Source organism: Eucalyptus grandis, chromosome 11, assembly GCF_016545825.1.
Source record: "Eucalyptus grandis isolate ANBG69807.140 chromosome 11, ASM1654582v1, whole genome shotgun sequence".
In the NCBI taxonomy this organism is placed as follows: Eukaryota; Viridiplantae; Streptophyta; class Magnoliopsida; order Myrtales; family Myrtaceae; genus Eucalyptus; species Eucalyptus grandis.
Genome location: NC_052622.1, coordinates 42,627,440 through 42,638,605, shown reverse-complemented (window position 1 = coordinate 42,638,605; position 11,166 = coordinate 42,627,440).

The following is an 11,166-nucleotide window of genomic DNA, read 5'->3' as shown; positions in this document are numbered from 1 at the left end:
ATGGTTAAGTCCATGATCGCGCATGCAAACTTACTTATGATTTTTTGGAGTGATGTTTTGTTAACTGCTGCCTATATACTTAATCGTGTGCCTTCCAAATCAGTTACTTACACTCCATATGAGTTATGGACAGGTAGAAAATCAGACTTAAGTTTTCTTAAGTCATGGGGTTGTGTTGCCTATACTCATGAGCATTCTCACAAGTTTGGGAAATTGGGTCCCAAAGGAAAGAAGAGTAATTCCATAAGATACTCTGAACACTCGAATTGGTATGTGTTTATAGGTGAGTAGGAAAGTGGGAGTATAACTGAGTTCGAATCACGGGATGTCACATTCTTAAAGGATGATTTCCCTAAGAAGGGCGAAATAGGTGAGGACTACTCCCTATTTGAAACCTTGGATCCAAATAATGAATTTAGTGGAGTTCGTCCAAGTGGGAATAACATGAGAAGTAATGAATTTAATTCAACTCACTCTCAATTACAACCACATGATGAGACGATATCATCATTATATAATTCGAGTGGGAACATGATGGGGAATGATGTGCAAAGTGTATCATCTCCCATACGGCGAACAAGTCGCAAAAGTATTTCCGTCAACGTTTTGACATTGAAGGGAAATTTTTATGGTTGCTCCGCAAGATGAAGATGAGACAAGGAATGTAAATGAGGCTCTAAGTTGCCATAATAAGGAAAAATGGATGCATGCAATGGAAGAAGAGATGGAGTCAATGAAGTCAAACCATGTTTGGGAATTAGTTGATCTTCCAAAAGGACGCAAAGCCATTGGGAACAAATGGGTTCTCAAAATAAAGCGTAAAGCAAATGGCTCAATAGAAAGACATAAAGCTCGTCTTGTGGTGAATGGATATAATCAACGAAAATGAATTGATTATGAGGAAAAATTTTCTCCTGATGAATTATGGATATAATTAACTAAGTGTTAAGATGATGACATAATATTTACTATGTCCGAAAGTAAAATAACCCATATATTTTACTTTATCTTTCTATGATGCTAGATGTGAGTTCTGATGAATTCCGTGTATGAGTAGATATGTGAACTCAAGTTAGACATTAGATATGTCTAAACTATCATCTGTACGGTATTAAAAGTGTAGACATACGCTCCATGGGAAAGGAGTTAAATACCGTAATACGTATTTCATACTACGTATGCATGAGATGACCGATAAGAGTGGCAAAAGTTTGATCTCAACTTTTATGCCATGTGAGACTTTTGAGAAAAAGAGTTCCTCAATTTAGTGCCCTCATGACTCTTACTTATTCTCAAGATTTCTATTCAGTGTTTGCTATCTTAGGATGTTGTCAATGATCATGAATTGATTCGATCTAATGGGATATTTCTAGAAAAGCAAGTTGAACTGAAATTGAGAGTTTCAAGTAAAGAGGAAGATCGAATTTGGAGAATCACATTCTAGTTTTGTATTCACCGGTCGACCAATTATGACTGTCTTTGGGATAATAATAATTGTGAAAAAAAATGTATATATCATTGTTTAAAAAGAGATCAAAAGAGATATAAATGTGATCAATCGATCTATGATACTGCATACTAAATATACTCAGAGTGTGATGCCCATTATGAGCTGCTATATATTCCTAACAAATGTATGGCAATGAACTCTCAAAGTATGCTAGTCGCTCGGATTATTCACCAGTATGAATATTACAAAGAGGAAAATAGGATTATGTTTGGCCCACCATGTGCGAGTGGGAGATGATGGGTTTTTCTATATGTTGATGGGCCTAAGTTGGCCCATCCGCCCATGTTGGGTCCAAAAGCCTGGCCCGTGAGTTAAGGGCTCATGGAGGAAGTTATTATGGATAAAGATAAAATAAAAGGGAAAATCTAAGATGCAGTTATTGGGTGAAGTTACGTATTTTCAAAAAGAGAGATTACGTTCTCTTAAGTTACGTTTTTCACACACCGTTTTCTTCCTAAGAAAAGAACAAGATTATCCTCTGAAGAACAGTGTGTGGATTCTTCCTCGTACCGTAACATCGGTGTTTAGTCTCTGGAAATAAGGTACGTGCGATGCTGTGATGTGCTTTCTGATCGGTGATTCATGTGATTTCCTGGGCTTGCTTCCGCGTTCGTTGTTTTGGGGTTCAATTGAGTGTTGAATTGCTATATTTGGGGTTCGATTTTGTGTCGAATCACTGTTATGGGAATCTGTTTTCCGCTACAATAGTTTCCTAAAATATTTTTCATTGGGAAATTATTTTTATCCTGGCTTGATTCGGTCATCAAAGAATAATGTCTTTTGTCTCGTCCATGAGGTAGTCTTTCATTGTATTATGTCTGTAGCGTCCTAGAAAATTATTCATTGCGGTCAAAATTGTTTACAAAAGCCAACGTTTAGTATATCTTTTTTTCTTTATTGGCAACTTTTAGTATATGCCCAATTAATTTTCTGGTTTTACTATGGCGCAGTCAACATAAATGATAATTTCCATATAGTGCTAATAGTTAGGACATCAACATGTATATAAATTTTTTGACTTAGAAAAAAATCATATTCTACCCATACACAAGTTGCCGCTACATATACATGTCAAAAGACTAACACCATTTGCAAAAATCAACAAATTATAAATTCATTAACCTATCTATGACCAAGTCTTCAATTCGCAAATTCTGCAGTAGATGATTCAAGATTTGATTCTCCTGTCACTGTTTTTAAGAACCTTGAAGTCCATAGCTAGGTTACCTGGAGTGTGGGTAAACTCAGTGAGTGAACTCCCTAGACCTCACGTAGGGAAGCCATTCACCTCGGAAACGCCATAAACATACAAGTTATCTATCAATGGCAGATAAATAGCAAAGCCTTCGCTTTGCATTATCTATTAACAGGAATATGTTTTGCGACACTCTATCACGTGTCCAAATATTGTATAAACAATCACTACGTGAGTGTATCATTCCATTAAGCATGCGGTGTTCACAATTTAATCATCCAAGCATGAATAACAATAATTCCAAGCACCATGCAGCAACTTAAATCTCTTGAGTCCTAGTCAAAGGCGTACAAATCCACAAATTTATCCATACCTTTCTGACTCAAACATCGACTTGCAAGATATTCTCATACCTCTCAATTCATAAACAAGGTCGATCAATGCATGCATGTGCCACATAAGTCATTGAAATGACAATTTAATTCATGCACTTTTCTCATGTAACTCATATATGTCCATGCCACACGTGTACAAACTATGGCATCATCCTCATCATATGCACTTAGCATTCATGCACTTTATACACGTGGTGTCTCGAGAATTGCATGACATCACATACTACCATGCAACCCTTGAGACCATACTTTCAAATTATTACAGTCGCTCAAGACCCAAGGTCAACCCGAAGGTTCAAAGTCATCCGGCGTAACCAAGAATCGTTTAGCCCCATCAAGCATGGCATCTCATTAACTTGGGAGTATTCCTGTAAAAAGCTTCGTTTCGAAATCCATTCGCAAACCACATCCTGTTGACTTGGGGGCATCCAAACTTAATCGGGTATCGTCCCGCGTAAAACACATGAGAACCTTAATATGATCACATGAGCACATTATCACTCACGCTCATTGTTATCTTTCTCATTAGCCATGTATGAATGCCTTAATGGCGTGCCAAGCGAAGTGTGTCTCATGATCTATCCAAAATACATCAATAAAATATGCTAACCACGAAACGAGAATTCATGCCTTGACTCGTTACGTTGAGCACCGGCCTAAGTCCAATCTTAATTGGAAACGATACACTTTTGTTGACACCTAAATTTTGGCAACCTGTTTAGTCATTTATCGCATTAAAAAATTAGGGATTAATTTTTACCCCTAAAAAAAAAAAATTGCTTAGCATATAGATATTAGGGACATATTTCATTTAAGTATACATTTGTCGAGACTTGGAGGGGGATGCAGCTGTGCAGAATGAGAAGTTTGAAGCTGATGGAGATGCAAACTACCTTGTGACTACCAAAGATAACGATGGGAACACAATCTCATAATTGGCTGCGGCTTCGAAATATCTCCAGTCCACTGGATGGCAAAACGGGGCCAAGCTCATTGAAAGGCTATGATGACCGCACCCTTTAAATGACAGATTTTTAATTCTGTAAAGTGAAAGTTTTGACCCGTTGACCCATGCAAAAATTCTTTTAATATTGGTAGGCACAAGATCTTCAGCAATTAGAGAAAGGAAGGATGCGGTGGAGATGTCTTTGAGGAAATAAAAGCTGGCAAAGAATAGGAAAGAAAGGGATATGGGCGAGAAGGTTGAAAGAATCAATATATTGGTAGATTTGAAGGAGGAAAGAAAATCTGAAAACCCTAGCTGATCCCTTGTCTATAAAAGGGGTCATAATGGAGCCGAAAAGTGGGGTGGGGGGCGGCAATTCGGAATCTCAGAAGGCAAACACACATGAGAATCGAGACGAGAGAGAGAAAGCACGAAGGATGGTCTTCTTCTTCGGTGCTTGACCTACCTCAGCCATGCGATCGTCCAATTTGCTTGCTCGCCACCACTCTACGAAGATACTGGATTCGTAAACGTCCAGGCTTGTTGCACTTCTTCGTTCTTTATTCTGAGTGCATCAAAACGGGCCACCCTTGCCAACGCCGTGCCATTGCCATATCGTTGCCCACTGCACCGCGCCCAAACCCTTTGTTGTCGACCCGCTGCTGCTGCTTACCGTCGTGGAGCCGCTGCCCGTGTTGCCTCAACGCTGAGTTCCACCCCCATGAGCCATGGCGATCCTGTTGCAGCTGTAACATTCCTCCGAATCCGAGCTGTTATTCCCCGACGTGAGCCACATCCATACAGCCTGTTAAGCCATCGCGGAATCCCTAGCAATAACGGCGAGCTGCTGTCGAAGCTCGAGCCTGACCATTCCAAACCGAGAAGTTGCAGTACTGGCAAATCACCGCTCTTATGAAGCCCACCAACGAAGAGAAAAAAGGGCCATGCAATTGATACACATGGCCGTTGCTATATATAAAAAAGCCGCAGCTCAAGAGGGGATGAAATTGGCAAAAGGTTCGTGTGGTTCCATGGGGAGAAATTAAAAGTGCTGGTGATGTTTCGTTGGGCCACAAAAAAAAAAAAAAAAAAAAAAAAAATTGAATATACGGCCATAGTACAGAGAGCCACAATGGAGGAGTAGAGAAAAGAAGGAAAAAGCCCTCTTGGTCGTGAGCTTGTCGCCAATCCACTGAGCCGCGGATCCCCGCACAACGTCGAGGCTTGCCATCTTTTACTGCCGCGACATCGTACTCCCGTGACTAGATACCCCTGCTCTTGACGTGAGCCCAGTGCTGAATAGAGCTGCTCCTTGTCGCTGTGCCAACGAGCGACACTGTCCCTTGACCAAACACCGTGACGAATTGCTGTTCCGTTGATCTTTGTCCCGTGATCTTGTTGTTCTGTGGCAAAAAATTACTCCACGTTGTCTTGGTTGTTGCAGGTATGATTCGTGAGTGACATGAGAAGAAACAAAGAGAGATCGTGGGTGCGAGCCAGAAGAAATAAATATTGCAATGCCCTCGAAGATTGAAGATGGTGATCCAGTGGCGTCGTTCGTCAGAGTAGTTAGACAATTTAGTCAATCATCCACTCACGGTCAAATGCAACAGAAGCAAAAATTCTTGAAAGCCACAAAACAGACAAGGCTAGAGAGAGGGAGGGAGGCGGCAATGTACAGAGAGGAAATTTTTCACTCCCCGCTGGTTTTTGCTCACACGTCCAGGGACAACACCGCCTCCACCCCTTCATTGGCACCTGTCATGTTGTGCGCCTTGTCCCTGTAATTTTATTATTTTCTGCAGATTTTCCACACTAGCCTGGTTCTTCGTCTTCGACCACCATTGCTCCTCGGCATCCTAGCGAGTTCCGGAGCCCACCACCGTTGACGTTCTAACCCGTTTCCAGCGAGACCATGGAGCAATAAGCCATCGTTGATGCCACCACCATCCGTCCGAATTTGGAAGCGTCACTCGCGTGACATCATGAATTAGGTAAGACTCTCGAATAATCTTATTTTCATATGTGTCGCTGTCTAATTCGTAATATCGCAATATTTCTTTGAATGTTTGATCGATATTGCCATATCCAAGAGATCTCTTGGTCTCTCATTAATTAGGAACTTTTCCTAATTTCACAACGTGCATACGATTGATGGTCCGATTTTACGCTCGAAATACGACTCGCAATCGCACGGAAAAATCGCCAATCTGATCTGACGCTCAAGATATGATTCGCGATTTTATTTGAAATTGGCCAATCCGATCTCATGTGCGAGATACGATTTGTCAATTTATTTCCAAATGGACATGGATGATATCTTGCCTGATTTGTTGCCGTGCTGTTCTTGATGTCTTATTTTGATTGCTCCCGTAAAAGAAAGGAAAATTCCGAAAAAAAATCAGAGTTAGATTAGGTTCGTTTTAGAATATACATCGTTTTAGGGTTATTTTGCATGTTTAGAATAGGAAATTTATTTATTTCGAATTTTTGAAAAAATGAAAAATCCAAAAAAATGCATTCGTTTAGGATGTTAGTTTTTTCTTTAATTTAAGTTGCATGTGGCAATTTTTTAATGTCGAAATTAATAAATAAAAAAAAACAGCAAAAAAACATCATGCATATGTCATGTAGAATTAGGGCATCTTTTATACGATAAGATTGCATGTTTTATTTTAAGTTTAGATTTTTTTTTAGATAGATTGCATCTTAGGTTAGAGACTGCTAAGTTAAGATAATATCTTAGTTTAAATTAGGGTTTAGCCTGACCTAATCCTTAATATAAGTTAGATAGAATCTTAATCTAGCTAGTTAATTTTCGCATTTTTCTAATTTCGAATTTCATGGAAAATACCAAAAATTGCCTTAGAATAAATCAATTTCATTCATTAGGAGAGATTGCATTTTATTTACGTCATATAGTTAGGTCATGCTACCATGTCATGTCATGTCATTTCATGTTAAATTAGTAGCATGCATCGCATAAGGCATGATTCTCATTAAATAGGTGAAAACAAAAAGAAATTGCGTGTTAATTAGAAACCATATCTAGGGTTGTTGATGTGGATTTTAATTTAACATTGCAGATGCTTTCGTTGCTTTGAGGTAAGTTTTTGCAATTTATTTATTGCTTATCTAGGTGTTAAATTGGTGGATTGCGCACCCACATGATCACCTCACATGTTAGGGAAGTAGATTTAAAATCAATTCAAGCTGCCTACAAAAACATTTTTGAAAATAAGAGAAAGGTACCGAAAGGGCGTTAGAGAAATTTAGCGTAACCAAGTCCCCGAACTCATAAATCTCTGGTTCGTAGAAGTAAAGTAAAACTCCCGTTACTTTATTACTTTACTTGGGTTTCTAATCGACCCACCAAAAATAGATTAGTGGCGACTCATAATTGAAAATCAATCGCATGTTAAAAACTTGAACCTAAGTCGCGAGTTGGTATGGGCTCTTAAGTCTAGGCTTAAAAATCCATTAGCCAAACCCTAGGTAGTTCACCCGAAAATTTGGTCGTGACAACTTCAATATTGCACCGAGACCAATAAAGGACTAATTCGCCGTGACATGATCACAGACCTAGTATCAAACTTAGCTCGGTAACGATACGTTTCAATATCACACTGAGATTAAGAAAGGACCAACCCGTCGTGACATGATCACCGATCTAACACTGGACTTGGTTCAAGAACGATACGTCTCAATATCGCCGATCCCAAAAGAGAGACTTGACTCGACGTGCTTCCTTGCACGTCAAACCATCATGAATATCTCGTCTTGTGATCTCACACATCAACCATAGACAATGAACATAACATATGTATAACAACTACTTCTAATGAACACATATAATACATTATCACCACAATCTATCTAAGACTTATTTAAATAACACACTTCTTCACAAAATCACATCATGTATAACACATCATCAAAATATGATTCATCACTCCATTATAGCAAATAATGTAGGATAAATTATCATGCTTGAACATAAGTCATTAAAATCACTTATAACATACCTTATCAGGACATCACTACATAAAAACATACATCACCACATAATAGTGTATCATCCTATCATAGCATATTATAACAACATATCATAATACCAAAACTTATTTTTAATAATACGTCTTATCACAACATTATTTCACATATCATTACAATATAATTTATCACTCTATTGTTGCATATAATAATCACATATCACATATTATAATAGCATATCATAGTTCGCTTCTCATGACTAGATAACTTATCAGGTAACTACTTGTCACGTAACGATAACTTATCAAACCAAGACGTGATAAATCATCACCCTAAACACGATAACCTATCGGAACCCAATGATCACTTATCATGTAAGACCCACTTATCACATCAACAAATCATCATTTAACCTTAATCTCACCCTAAACTACATCCTGAATACAACAACCCTAATCAAGGGCTAAAATTGTAGGGCGACGGGGGAGGTGCGATAAATTTGGACAGTGCCTGGTTGCACGTGTACAATGCATGAGGAAGGAAGTTGGACGATGGCTAGACGGCGGTCTGGCGGCGGCTCGGCATCAGAGCCTCCGGGCTTTGCGAGGGACCAAACTGTGAGAGTAAGCAAGGAGAGAGAGCTGCGGTAAGGCTAGACAACAGCCTCCTCATTTCGAAAACTCCAACTCAACAATGGAAACAATGGTGCGAATGGCGGTTTAAGGGTGGCGGTTGTGGTGGTTGATTACTGGTGAGTCTAGAGAGGAAAATGATAGAAAAATAGGTATGAAATGAGGAAGAACATGAGGGAAATTCTTCCAAAGGGTAGGAAAAGAGAGAAAATGAGGAAAGAGAGAAAGAGAAAAATTGCCATGGGAACAAAAGGGAATGAGAAGAGAGAGAGAGAAAGAGAGAGACAAAGGGAAATCTTACCCATTAATGCCTATCAAATCTATCTCTTGGACTTATCTCCATCAATCAAAAGTTGCTTCTTCAAGAAGCAAAAATCCCTGCATTAATGAGGGATTTGAGCACTTGAGTGAATAGGCTAGGGCTAGACTAGCTAGGTTGACTAGAAAACCTTCAAACTCTCTCTTCCTTTGCCGCCCACAAGTTTGTGCTGCCCCTTCATTTGCCCATTTCAAAATTTGTTATTTTGTCATTAGTCTAAAGGAAGGGCATTTCGGCCTTTTCACTAAGATCTCACACTATTCACGTCCGTGAATGCATTGCATGCTAAGATTTTAGAATGATGGCTCCAAACTTGGGATGCAAAGGTTGATCTCAACCATGAAATTGCATAAGCTTATCCTTTAAGCTTGGGCGTGTGGTCCTCTCCTTCCAATGTGAAAAATAGTTTCAAGTAATTTTGGAAATAAATGTCATTATCTTACCAAACGAATTCAAAAAATTATAAAAGTTTAATATGATGCAGAGAAGACTCTAAATAATATTTTCCTCATGTATAAAGAGCATAAAATCACCAAAGGCAACCCAAAATCTCGTCCGTTGAACAATTCCAATGACTATAGAAACAAAACCTATTTTGACATCCAAGTCTTCATAAAACGCTTTGAAATTTTAATATGTTGTAGAGATAGATGTTCTCTACAACTTTGTTGAAGAAAGCATGTTCAGATTCTAACGGAAAGAATTTATAAAAAATCGAGAAAACAAACCGGTCACCGTTTTTCCTGTACTTGACAGTTTTCACATGGTAAAAAAGCAGGCTTTTGTATTAATCATTTCACCTCAGAAAAATCTGAAATTAAATTATGTTATAAAATAAGATGTTTTGAACAACTTTTATGATGGGAGTTTTATGATATTCTAAACACAGAAAGCCATATAAAATTTGAAAACAGTGAAGGTCCAATAGTACTATCGACACTTAATTTTGACCATGCTATTTACTTATTACATTAAGCATTTCATAGCATTGTATTTAGGTAATAATAACATTTAGGATCAAACTTATCTTTTAGAAAATAAAATAGAGGATAATAAATAAAATAAAACATTTGGGTTTGTAGAGGGAGATTTCAAAAAAAAAAAAAAAAAAATTGAATAATGAAGCATTTTTCTTGTTGAACACATATCTTCATTTCAGAATTAAAAAAAAAAATCAGTTGTGTGATTTTGGAACCCTTTTACTGTTGGATGGTTGAGTGAATATTTGCAAATCTGCAACAACTTTGAGCGCTTTCACTATAAAATGCGAGGCTTCAGAATCGAGCAGGGGGGCTTCTCGTCGTCTTCGTCTTCGTCGAAGGAAAAAAGAATGCAAAAGTGAAAAGAAAGAAAAGAAGTGAGGAGACGTGAGGGGAACTTCTCTTCGTCCGAAGAAAGAGAACACAAAAAGTCCAAAGGTTTTCCTTCTGCAGACTTCGAAGTCAAAAGAGGTGCAGAAAGTAGAGAGAGATGACGTGAGAGACGGGTGAGATTGATGGAGAGAGAGAGAGAGAGAGAGAGAGAAAAGGTAAAAAAAAGAAAAAATAAGCTACTGTTCGTCTTCTCCAGAGCTTGCCCCCGCCGCTGCTGCTCATCACCTCCGCGCCGCAGCACTCGAGCCTATCTCCGCCCGCAAAACAGCGATCTCCGCGTCTCTGCCCACAGCACCGCAGATCCTGAGCCCCCTCTGCTGACGTTGACTTGCAGCGCCAGAAGCCCCGACGCCCCCGCTCCGTCGGTCCCTGCTACTCGAACGGTGCCTCTGTTTCGCTTGACGAAGCTGCTGCTGTGCCGATCCGAGTCTCACCCGAGTGACCACCCGAGCTGCTTCAACCGCTCTAGATTCGGTCACCGGTAGCCCGACACAACCAGAGTCCATACCACTGGTCTGCTCCGCTGCTGCGTGTCTCCGCCACCGTTGCTTTGCTACGCCCGACGCCAGAAGTCGCCACCCCTGCCCGCGACGTTGCTGTTCCTCTGCACGCCCGAGCGACGCCCCCCCTGTTGCCGAGTTTTCCTCTGCCGCGCCCCTCTTCACCTGCAACGCCCATAGCAGCCGCTCACCGAACCGCCCGCCCTCTACTGCTCCTGCACCAGCGACGGTTGCTGCTTTGTCGTTGCTGGTTCGGGCTTGTTACCTCTTACCAGAGCTCCGACGACCGCGACACCTACCCTT